At 37.5% G+C, this 12,876-nt stretch overlaps 1 protein-coding gene and 1 pseudogene across 3 annotated transcripts in view; both read left to right on the top strand.

Moving 5' to 3' along the window:
• LOC115122708 (cyclin-dependent kinase-like 5) overlaps positions 1–12,876 on the top strand; it is a 300,065-nt gene that overhangs the window by 182,131 nt on the left and 105,058 nt on the right. The gene's annotated exons all lie outside the window — the stretch shown is intronic.
• Positions 1–12,876, top strand: part of LOC135564587 (uncharacterized) — a 48,710-nt pseudogene that overhangs the window by 1,884 nt on the left and 33,950 nt on the right.

Raw genomic sequence — 12,876 nt, 5'->3', positions numbered from 1 at the left:
TCTGTGTGGACCCCAGGAAGAGTAGCTACTGCTTCAGCCGTGGGTAGCAGCTAGCAGGTGGTTAGAGTTTTGGGCCAGTAACCGGAAGGTTGCAAGATCAAATCCCTGAGCTGACAAGGTAAAAATCTGTTGTTCTGCCCCTGAACGAGGCAGTTAACCCACTGTTTCTAGGCCATCATTGGAAGTAAGAATTTGTTCATAACTCACTTACCTAGTTAAAATATATATATATATTTGGCAGGAGGTTAGGAAGTGCAGCTCAGTTTCCACCTCATTTTGTGGGCAGTGTGCACATAGCCTGTCTTCTCTTGACGGCCAGGTCTGCCTACGGCGGCCTTTCTCAATAGCAAGGCTATGCTCACTGAGTCTGTACATAGTCAAATCTTTCCGTTGTACACAGAGGATAATTCTGTGAGTCTCAATTTGGTGTTTGTCCCATTTTGTGTATTCTTGGTTGGTGTCGGACCCCAGACCTCACAACCATAAAGGGCGATGGGCTCTATGACTGGGTGAGCGGACCCCAGACCTCACAACAATGAAGGGCGATGGGCTCTATGACTGATTCAAGTATTTTTAGCCAGAGATCCTAATTGGTAATCGGCAGTTTTCAGCTGTGTTATTTTACAAGGACATTTCTAAGTCACCCCAAACTTTTGAACGGTAGTGTACATGTAAACAAACAGGTATCTTTGTCGACATGAATCTTTCTCTTTCCTATTTCCCTTGACTCCTTTCCTTCCTTCCTTCCTTCCTTCCTTCCTTCCTTCCTTCCTTCCTTCCTTCCTTCCTTCCTTCCTTCCTTTCTCTCTCTGTCTCGCTCTGTCTCTCTCTGTCCCTCCCTCTCTCTCTCTGTCTCGCTATGTCTCTCTCTGTCTCTCTCTCTGTGTCTCGCTCTGTCTCTCTCTCTCTGTGTCTCGCTCTGTCTCTCTCTGTCTCTCTCTGTCTCTCTCTGTCTCTCTCTCTCTTTGTCTCGCTCTGTCTCTCTCTGTCTCTCTCTCTCTGTGTCTCGCTCTGTCTCTCTCTGTCTCTCTCTCTCTCTCTCTCTCTCTCTCTCTCTCTCTCTCTCTCTCTCTCTGTCTCTCTCTCTCTGTCTCTCTCTCTCTCTATCTCTCTCTCTCTCTCTCTCTCCCTACAGAGGAGCGAGGGTCATGGGCTGCCCCATGCCACGCGGGTGAGGGGGGGCTCCAGTGGGCTGGTACTGACGCTGGTGTCCATGGCGTGTGTGGGCGGGGTGGTGGTGGTAGCGTTGACCATCGCCTGTCTCCGACACCACGCCAAGCAGCTGACCTCAGGGAAACTGGGCCTCGGACCCGAGGGAGGACCGGAGACACACGTTGACTACCAGGTAGGAGAGGTCAGGAGGTACTTTGTCCCAAATGACACCCTATTCTTTACATAGAGAGCTACTTCTAAAGCGTTGGTGCACGTCATTTCAACCAAAACATTTGAAGACGTTGGAAAACATTGGATTTGCAAAAAGTCATCAACCTAAAGGAATTCTGTCATTATTTTCACCCAACTTTTAATCTAAATTGTTTTTTTTTTTAATTATGTTTGTGGATTTCATATTGAAAATATATATAGATAATTGATTAATTGGTTTGAATTGGTACACCTGAGGCAACGGTCATTCAGGAGAGTATTATGGGATGCTGTGTGCTCTATTCATTCTCTTTACAGCCCTGCCGTTAGTTGAAGGCAGCCAATCCAATAGTTTCAGAAAAGTAGTTACTTTCTTAGATCTGTATTCAAATAGCTTTAAAAAGTCGTCCTTTTTAGGGGGTCTATATTCAAATAGCTTTAAAAAGTCGTCCTTTTTAGGGGGTCTATATTCAAATAGCTTTAAAAAGTCGTCCTTTTTAGGGGTCTATATTCAAATAGCTTTAAAAAGTCGTCCTTTTTAGGGGGTCTATATTCAAATAGCTTTAAAAAGTCGTCCTTTTTAGGGGGTCTATATTCAAATAGCTTTAAAAAGTCTTCCTTTTTAGGGGGTCTATATTCAAATAGCTTTAAAAAGTCGTCCTTTCTAGGGGGTCTATATTCAAATAGCTTTAAAAAGTCGTCCTTTTTAGGGGGTCTATATTCAAATAGCTTTAAAAAGTCGTCCTTTTTAGGGGGTCTATATTCAAATAGCTTTAAAAAGTCTTCCTTTTAGGGGTCTATATTCAAATAGCTTTAAAAAGTCGTCCTTTTTAGGGGGTCTATATTCAAATAGCTTTAAAAAGTCGTCCTTTTTAGGGGGTCTATATTCAAATAGCTTTAAAAAGTCGTCCTTTTTAGGGGGTCTATATTCAAATAGCTTTAAAAAGTAGTCCTTTCTAGGGGGTCTGTATTCAAATAGTTATACACTGCTCAAAAAAATAAAGGGAACACTTAAACAACACAATGTAACTCCAAGTCAATCACACTTCTGTGAAATCAAACTGTCCACTTAGGAAGCAACACTGATTAACAATCAATTCCACATGCTTTTGTGCAAATGGAATAGACAACAGGTGGACATTATAGGCAATTAGCAAGACACCCCCAATAAAGGAGTGGTTCTGCAGGTGGTAACCACAGACCACTTCTCAGTTCCTATGCTTCCTGGCTGATGTTTTGGTCACTTTTGAATGCTGGCGGTGCTTTCACTCTAGTGGTAGCATGAGACGGAGTCTACAACCCACAGTGGCTCAGGTAGTGCAGCTCAACCAGGATGGCACATCAATGCGAGCTGTGGCAAGAACGTTTGCTGTGTCTGTCAGCGTAGTGTCCAGAGCATGGAGGCGCTACCAGGAGACAGGCCAGTACATCAGGAGACGTGGAGGGGGCCGTAGGAGGGCAACAACTCAGCAGCAGGACCGCTACCTCCGCCTTTGTGCAAGGAGGAGCAGGAGGAGCACTGCCGTGGAGAACGTTCTGCTGCCTGCAACATCCTCCAGCATGACCGGTTTGGCAGTGGGTCAGTCATGGTTTGGGGTGGCATTTCTTTGGGGGGCTGCACAGCCCTCCATGTGCTCTACAGAGGTAGCTAGGTACCGAGATGAGATACTCAGACCCCTTGTGAGACCATATGCTGGTGCGGTTGGCCCTGGGTTCCTCCTAATGCAAGACAATGCTAGACCTCATGTGGCTGGAGTGTGTCAGCAGTTCCTGCAAGAGGAAGGCATTGATGCTATGGACTGGCCCGCCTGTTCCCCAGACCTGAATCCAATTGAGCACATCTGGGACATCATGTCTCGCTCCATCCATGTCTCGCACCACAGACTGTCCAGGAGTTGGCGGATGCTTTAGTCCAGGTCTGGGAGGAGATCCCTCAGGAGACCATCCGCCACCTCATCAGGAGCATGCCCAGGCATTGTAGGGAGGTCATACAGGCACGTGGAGGCCACACACACTACTGAGCCTCATTTTGACTTGTTTTAAGGACATTACATCAAAGTTGGATCAGCCTGTAGTGTGGTTTTCCACTTTAATTTTGAGTGTGACTCCAAATCCAGACCTCCATGGGTTGATAAATTTGATTTCCATTGATAATTTATGTGTGATTTTGTTGTCAGCACATTCAACGATGTAAAGAAAAAAGTATTTAATAAGAATATTTCATTCATTCAGATCTAGGATGTGTTATTTTAGTGTTCCCTTGATTTTTTTGAGCAGTGTATTAACTTTGTGGCTGTCCATCAGTCATTTCGTATGATATAGTATGTTACAAATTACAATTGTTATTATATGTTACCAATTGCAATTTGTTGTGCCTAACATTAGCTAGGTGGCTAGGTTGCTAACACTAACATTAGCTAGGTGGCTAGGTTGCTAACACTAACGTTAGCTAGGTGATTAGGTTGCTAACACTAACATTAGCTAGGTGGCTAGGTTGCTAACACTAACGTTAGCTAGGTAATTAGGTTGCTAACACTAACGTTAGCTAGGTGATTAGGTTGCTAACACTAACATTAGCTAGGTGGCTAGTTTGCTAACACTAACGTTAGCTAGGTGATTAGGTTGCTAACACTAACATTAGCTAGGTGGCTAGGTTGCTAACACTAACGTTAGCTAGGTGATTAGGTTGCTAACACTAACATTAGCTAGGTGGCTAGGTTGCTAACACTAACGTTAGCTAGGTAATTAGGTTGCTAACACTAACATTAGCTAGGTGGTTAGGTTGCTAACACTAACATTAGCTAGGTGGTTAACATTAGCTAGGTGGTGCTAACACTAACATTAGCTAGGTGATTAGGTTGCTAACACTAACGTTAGCTAGGTAATTAGGTTGCTAACACTAACGTTAGCTAGGTAATTAGGTTGCTAACACTAACGTTAGCTAGGTGACTAACGTTAGCTATGCGGATAACATTAGTTAGATTAGAGGTTAGGGTTAGTTGCAATGTTTTTAAAATGATAAAATTGTCCGTGATCAGTTTAAAAGTCTTCGAATGTCAAGTTAACAAACAGATCAGCGACCATTTCAATCCCACCGTACCTTCTCCGCTATGCAATTTGGTTTCACAGGTGGTCACGGGTGCACCTCAGTCACGCTCAAGGTCCTAAACGTCATCATAACCGCCATCGATAAAAGACAATACTGTGAGAGAGTTTCTTTCCAAGTTAAACCTCTAGTTCTCCCGGCCTGTCACCGGTAAGGGGGATGTTAGAGGTTAAAGGTAAGGGGGATGTTAGAGGTTAAAGGTAAGGGGGATGTTAGAGGTTAAAGGTAAGGGGGATGTTAGAGGTTAAAGGTTAACATGAAAGACTGGTGGGGGTCTCAATCATAGTGATGATTATGACGATCCTGATCGAATAGAATACACCTTCATTATTGTGACAACAATCACCAAACTACTTCCTCTGCTTCACATGACACATGACGAAGATGATAGTAAACAGGTGTCATAATGATGAAGATGTTTACAACAAATGAGGATGATAGTAAACCGGAGGAGTCATGATAATATAGGAGGAATAATAATATAATAATAATAATATAGAATAATATAGGTGTTAACAACGAACGATGATTATCGCAGATGAAAATGATGATACCCAGTTAGCTTCTCGTTTTAAATGTCTTTGTTCATTTTCTCAGAAGTTGTGACGATATAAATCATATTTATGAGCTGATGAAAGTGATTAGCATATTTATGAAAGTGATTAGCATATTTATGAAAGTGATTAGCATATTTATGCAAGTGATTAGCATATTGATGACAGTGATTAACATATTGTTTAGTGGAATCTCTCTCTCTCTCTCTGTTGACTTTCTCAGCAGTTCTGCAGGCAGCACATGGCAGCCAAGCCGTCGTTCAGTCGTCAGGAGGCGGTGGGCGGGGGGAGCGGGGGGTCGGAGGGGGACAGACACCTCCAGGGTGAGCAGTGTGTCGTCCCAGTTCAGTGACGGCCCACAACACAGCCCCTCCTCACACAGCAGTACGCCCTCCTGGAGCGAGGAGCCCGCCCAGTCCAACATGGACATCTCTACTGGTCACATGATACTGGTCAGTATGAGAGGGTATGGGGTCATTATATTTACTACTGGTCAGTATGAGAGGGTATGGGGTCATTATATTTACTACTGGTCAGTATGAGAGGGTATGGGGTCATTATATTTACTACTGGTCAGTATGAGAGGGTATGGGGTCATTATATTTACTACTGGTCAGTATGAGAGGGGTATGGGGTCATTATATTTACTACTGGTCAGTATGAGAGGGTATGGGGTCATTATATTTACTACTGGTCAGTATGAGAGGGTATGGGGTCATTATATTTACTACTGGTCAGTATGAGAGGGTATGGGGTCATTATATTTACTACAGATCAGTATCAGAGGGTATGGGGTCATTATATTTACTACTGGTCAGTATCAGAGGGTATGGGGTCATTATATTTACTACTGGTCAGTATCAGAGGGTATGGGGTCATTATATTTACTACTGGTCAGTATCAGAGGGTATGGGGTCATTATATTTACTACTGGTCAGTATCAGAGGGTATGGGGTCATTATATTTACTACTGGTCAGTATCAGAGGGTATGGGGTCATTATATTTACTACTGGTCAGTATCAGAGGGTATGGGGTCATTATATTTACTACTGGTCAGTATCAGAGGGTATGGGGTCATTATATTTACTACTGGTCAGTATCAGAGGGTATGGGGTCATTATATTTACGACTGGTCAGTATCAGAGGGTATGGGGTCATTATATTTATTATTGGTCAGTATCAGAGGGTATGGGGTCATTATATTTACTACTGGTCAGTATCAGAGGGTATGGGGTCATTATATTTACTACTGGTCAGTATCAGAGGGTATGGGGTCATTATATTTATTATTGGTCAGTATCAGAGGGTATGGGGTCATTATATTTACTACAGATCAGTATCAGAGGGTATGGGGTTATTATATTTACTACTGGTCAGTATCAGAGGGTATGGGGTCATTATATTTACTACTGGTCAGTATCAGAGGGTATGGGGTCATTATATTTACTATTGGTCAGTATCAGAGGGTATGGGGTCATTATATTTACTACTGGTCAGTATCAGAGGATATGGGGTCATTATATTTACTACTGGTCAGTATCAGAGGGTATGGGGTCATTCTGTTTACTACTGGTCAGTATCAGAGGGTATGGGGTCATTATATTTACTACTGGTCAGTATCAGAGGGTATGGAGTCCTCAACTCAACATGTGACATTGCCCTAAAAAACAGTGATACACATTACACTACCGTAATGTGAAAGATATAGGGCTGGTTTCCTGGACAAAGATTATGCCTGCATGCTTTTTAGTCCAGGACCAGGTTTAATCTGTGACCAGGACCGGGTTTAATCTGTGACCAGGACCGGGTTCAATCTGTGAAGAGGACCGGGTTTAATCTGTGACCAGGCCCGGGTTTAATCTGTGACCAGGACCGGGTTTAATCTGTGACCAGGACCGGGTTTAATCTTTGACCAGGACCGGGTTTAATCTGTGACCAGGACCGGGTTCAATCTGTGACCAGGACCGGGTTCAATCTGTGACCAGGACCGGGTTCAATCTGTGACCAGGACCGGGTTCAATCTGTGACCAGGACCGGGTTTAATCTGTGACCAGGACCAGGTTTAATCTGTGACCAGGACCGGGTTCAATCTGTGACCAGGACCGGGTTTAATCTGTGACCAGGACCGGGTTTAATCTGTGACCAAGACCGGGTTTAATCTGTGACCAGGACCGGGTTTAATCTGTGACCAGGACCGGGTTCAATCTGTGACCAGGACCGGGTTTAATCTGTGACCAGGACCGGGTTTAATCTGTGACCAGGACCGGGTTTAATCTGTGACCAGGACCGGGTTTAATCTGTGACCAGGACCGGGTTTAATCTGTGACCAGGACCGGGTTCAATCTGTGACCAGGACCGGGTTTAATCTGTGACCAGGACCGGGTTTAATCTGTGACCAGGACCGGGTTCAATCTGTGACCAGGACCGGGTTTAATCTGTGACCAGGACCGGGTTTAATCTGTGACCAGGAAACGGATCCTCATTATTTAATAATGATAACGTTCTGAAGCTATCATCAAAACACGCTGTACACTGTTACAGCTAGTAGAATATCTGTTACAGCTAGTAGAATATCTGTTACAACTAGTAGAATATCTGTTACAGCTAGTAGAATATCTGTTACAGCTAGTAGAATATCTGTTACAGCTAGTAGAATATCTGTTTCAGCTAGTAGAATATCTGTTACAGCTAGTAGAATATCTGTTACAGCTAGTAGAATATCTGTTACAGCTAGTAGAATATCTGTTACAGCTAGTAGAATATCTGTTACAGCTAGTAGAATATCTGTTACAACTAGTATAATATATGTTACAACTAGTAGAATATCTGTTACAGCTAGTAGAATATCTGTTACAGCTAGTAGAATATCTGTTACAACTAGTATAATATATGTTACAACTAGTAGAATATATGTTACAACTAGTAGAATATCTGTTACAGCTAGTAGAATATCTGTTACAGCTAGTAGAATATCTGTTACAGCTAGTAGAATATCTGTTACAACTAGTATAATATATGTTACAACTAGTATAATATATGTTACAGCTAGTAGAATATCTGTTACAACTAGTATAATATATGTTACAACTAGTATAATATATGTTACAACTAGTAGAATATCTGTTACAGCTAGTAGAATATATGTTACAGCTAGTATAATATATGTTACAGCTAGTATAATATATGTTACAACTAGTAGAATATCTGTTACAGCTAGTCGAATATCTGTTACAGCTAGTAGAATATCTGTTACAACTAGTATAATATATGTTACAACTAGTAGAATATATGTTACAACTAGTAGAATATCTGTTACAGCTAGTAGAATATCTGTTACAGCTAGTAGAATATCTGTTACAGCTAGTAGAATATCTGTTACAGCTAGTAGAATATCTGTTACAACTAGTATAATATATGTTACAACTAGTATAATATATGTTACAGCTAGTAGAATATCTGTTACAACTAGTATAATATATGTTACAACTAGTATAATATATGTTACAACTAGTATAATATATGTTACAGCTAGTAGAATATCTGTTACAACTAGTATAATATATGTTACAACTAGTATAATATATGTTACAACTAGTATAATATATGTTACAACTAGTAGAATATCTGTTACAGCTAGTAGAATATATGTTACAACTAGTAGAATATCTGTTGCAGCTAGTAGAATATATGTTACAGCTAGTAGAATATCTGTTACAGCTAGTAGAATATCTGTTACAGCTAGTAGAATATCTGTTACAGCTAGTAGAATATCTGTTACAGCTAGTAGAATATCTGTTACAGCTAGTAGAATATCTGTTACAACTAGTATAATATATGTTACAACTAGTAGAATATATGTTACAACTAGTAGAATATCTGTTACAGCTAGTAGAATATCTGTTACAGCTAGTAGAATATCTGTTACAGCTAGTAGAATATCTGTTACAACTAGTATAATATATGTTACAACTAGTATAATATATGTTACAGCTAGTAGAATATCTGTTACAACTAGTATAATATATGTTACAACTAGTATAATATATGTTACAACTAGTAGAATATATGTTACAGCTAGTAGAATATATGTTACAGCTAGTATAATATATATGTTACAACTAGTATAATATATGTTACAACTAGTAGAATATATGTTACAACTAGTAGAATATCTGTTACAGCTAGTAGAATATATGTTACAACTAGTAGAATATCTGTTACAGCTAGTAGAATATCTGTTACAGCTAGTAGAATATCTGTTACAGCTACTAGAATATCTGTTACAACTAGTATAATATATGTTACAACTAGTATAATATATGTTACAACTAGTAGAATATCTGTTACAGCTAGTAGAATATATGTTACAACTAGTAGAATATATGTTACAGCTAGTAGAATATCTGTTACAGCTAGTCAGCTAGTAGAATATCTGTTACAGCTAGTAGAATATCTGTTACAGCTAGTAGAATATCTGTTACAGCTAGTAGAATATATGTTACAGCTAGTAGAATATCTGTTACAGCTAGTAGAATATCTGTTACAGCTAGTAGAATATCTGTTACAACTAGTAGAATATCTGTTACAGCTAGTATAATATATGTTACAACTAGTATAATATATGTTACAACTAGTATAATATATGTTACAGCTAGTAGAATATCTGTTACAACTAGTATAATATATGTTACAACTAGTATAATATATGTTACAACTAGTATAATATATGTTACAGCTAGTAGAATATCTGTTACAACTAGTATAATATATGTTACAACTAGTATAATATATGTTACAACTAGTATAATATATGTTACAACTAGTGGAATATCTGTTACAGCTAGTAGAATATATGTTACAACTAGTAGAATATCTGTTGCAGCTAGTAGAATATATGTTACAGCTAGTAGAATATCTGTTACAGCTAGTAGAATATCTGTTACAGCTAGTAGAATATCTGTTACAGCTAGTAGAATATCTGTTACAGCTAGTAGAATATCTGTTACAACTAGTATAATATATGTTACAACTAGTAGAATATCTGTTACAGCTAGTAGAATATATGTTACAGCTAGTATAATATATATGTTACAACTAGTATAATATATGTTACAACTAGTAGAATATATGTTACAACTAGTAGAATATCTGTTACAGCTAGTAGAATATATGTTACAACTAGTAGAATATCTGTTACAGCTAGTAGAATATCTGTTACAGCTAGTAGAATATCTGTTACAGCTAGTAGAATATCTGTTACAACTAGTATAATATATGTTACAACTAGTATAATATATGTTACAACTAGTAGAATATCTGTTACAGCTAGTAGAATATATGTTACAACTAGTAGAATATCTGTTGCAGCTAGTAGAATATATGTTACAGCTAGTAGAATATCTGTTACAGCTAGTAGAATATCTGTTACAGCTAGTAGAATATCTGTTACAGCTAGTAGAATATCTGTTACAGCTAGTAGAATATCTGTTACAGCTAGTAGAATATCTGTTACAGCTAGTAGAATATCTGTTACAGCTAGTAGAATATCTGTTACAGCTTGTAGATTATCTGTTACAGCTAGTAGAATATCTGTTACAGGTAGTATAATATATGTTACAACTAGTATAATATATGTTACAGCTAGTAGAATATCTGTTACAACTAGTATAATATATGTTACAACTAGTATAATATATGTTACAACTAGTATAATATATGTTACAACTAGTGGAATATCTGTTACAGCTAGTAGAATATATGTTACAACTAGTAGAATATCTGTTGCAGCTAGTAGAATATATGTTACAGCTAGTAGAATATCTGTTACAGCTAGTAGAATATCTGTTACAGCTAGTAGAATATCTGTTACAGCTAGTAGAATATCTGTTACAGCTAGTAGAATATCTGTTACAACTAGTATAATATATGTTACAACTAGTAGAATATATGTTACAACTAGTAGAATATCTGTTACAGCTAGTAGAATATCTGTTACAGCTAGTAGAATATCTGTTACAGCTAGTAGAATATCTGTTACAGGTAGTATAATATATGTTACAACTAGTATAATATATGTTACAGCTAGTAGAATATCTGTTACAACTAGTATAATATATGTTACAACTAGTATAATATATGTTACAACTAGTATAATATATGTTACAACTAGTGGAATATCTGTTACAGCTAGTAGAATATATGTTACAACTAGTAGAATATCTGTTGCAGCTAGTAGAATATATGTTACAGCTAGTAGAATATCTGTTACAGCTAGTAGAATATCTGTTACAGCTAGTAGAATATCTGTTACAGCTAGTAGAATATCTGTTACAGCTAGTAGAATATCTGTTACAACTAGTATAATATATGTTACAACTAGTAGAATATATGTTACAACTAGTAGAATATCTGTTACAGCTAGTAGAATATCTGTTACAGCTAGTAGAATATCTGTTACAGCTAGTAGAATATCTGTTACAACTAGTATAATATATGTTACAACTAGTATAATATATGTTACAGCTAGTAGAATATCTGTTACAACTAGTATAATATATGTTACAACTAGTAGAATATCTGTTGCAGCTAGTAGAATATATGTTACAGCTAGTAGAATATCTGTTACAGCTAGTAGAATATCTGTTACAGCTAGTAGAATATCTGTTACAGCTAGTAGAATATCTGTTACAGCTAGTAGAATATCTGTTACAGCTAGTAGAATATCTGTTACAGCTAGTAGAATATCTGTTACAGCTAGTAGAATATCTGTTACAGCTTGTAGATTATCTGTTACAGCTAGTAGAATATCTGTTACAGGTAGTATAATATATGTTACAACTAGTATAATATATGTTACAGCTAGTAGAATATCTGTTACAACTAGTATAATATATGTTACAACTAGTATAATATATGTTACAACTAGTATAATATATGTTACAACTAGTGGAATATCTGTTACAGCTAGTAGAATATATGTTACAACTAGTAGAATATCTGTTGCAGCTAGTAGAATATATGTTACAGCTAGTAGAATATCTGTTACAGCTAGTAGAATATCTGTTACAGCTAGTAGAATATCTGTTACAGCTAGTAGAATATCTGTTACAACTAGTATAATATATGTTACAACTAGTATAATATATGTTACAGCTAGTAGAATATCTGTTACAACTAGTATAATATATGTTACAACTAGTAGAATATCTGTTGCAGCTAGTAGAATATATGTTACAGCTAGTAGAATATCTGTTACAGCTAGTAGAATATCTGTTACAGCTAGTAGAATATCTGTTACAGCTAGTAGAATATCTGTTACAGCTAGTAGAATATCTGTTACAGCTAGTAGAATATCTGTTACAGCTAGTAGAATATCTGTTACAGCTAGTAGAATATCTGTTACAGCTTGTAGATTATCTGTTACAGCTAGTAGAATATCTGTTACAGGTAGTATAATATATGTTACAACTAGTATAATATATGTTACAGCTAGTAGAATATCTGTTACAACTAGTATAATATATGTTACAACTAGTATAATATATGTTACAACTAGTATAATATATGTTACAACTAGTGGAATATCTGTTACAGCTAGTAGAATATATGTTACAACTAGTAGAATATCTGTTGCAGCTAGTAGAATATATGTTACAGCTAGTAGAATATCTGTTACAGCTAGTAGAATATCTGTTACAGCTAGTAGAATATCTGTTACAGCTAGTAGAATATCTGTTACAACTAGTATAATATATGTTACAACTAGTATAATATATGTTACAGCTAGTAGAATATCTGTTACAACTAGTATAATATATGTTACAACTAGTATAATATATGTTACAACTAGTAGA

The sequence above is a fragment of the Oncorhynchus nerka genome, linkage group LG25 (genome assembly GCF_034236695.1).
Source record: "Oncorhynchus nerka isolate Pitt River linkage group LG25, Oner_Uvic_2.0, whole genome shotgun sequence".
In the NCBI taxonomy this organism is placed as follows: Eukaryota; Metazoa; Chordata; class Actinopteri; order Salmoniformes; family Salmonidae; genus Oncorhynchus; species Oncorhynchus nerka.
This window is presented reverse-complemented; position numbering and strand designations above follow the sequence as displayed.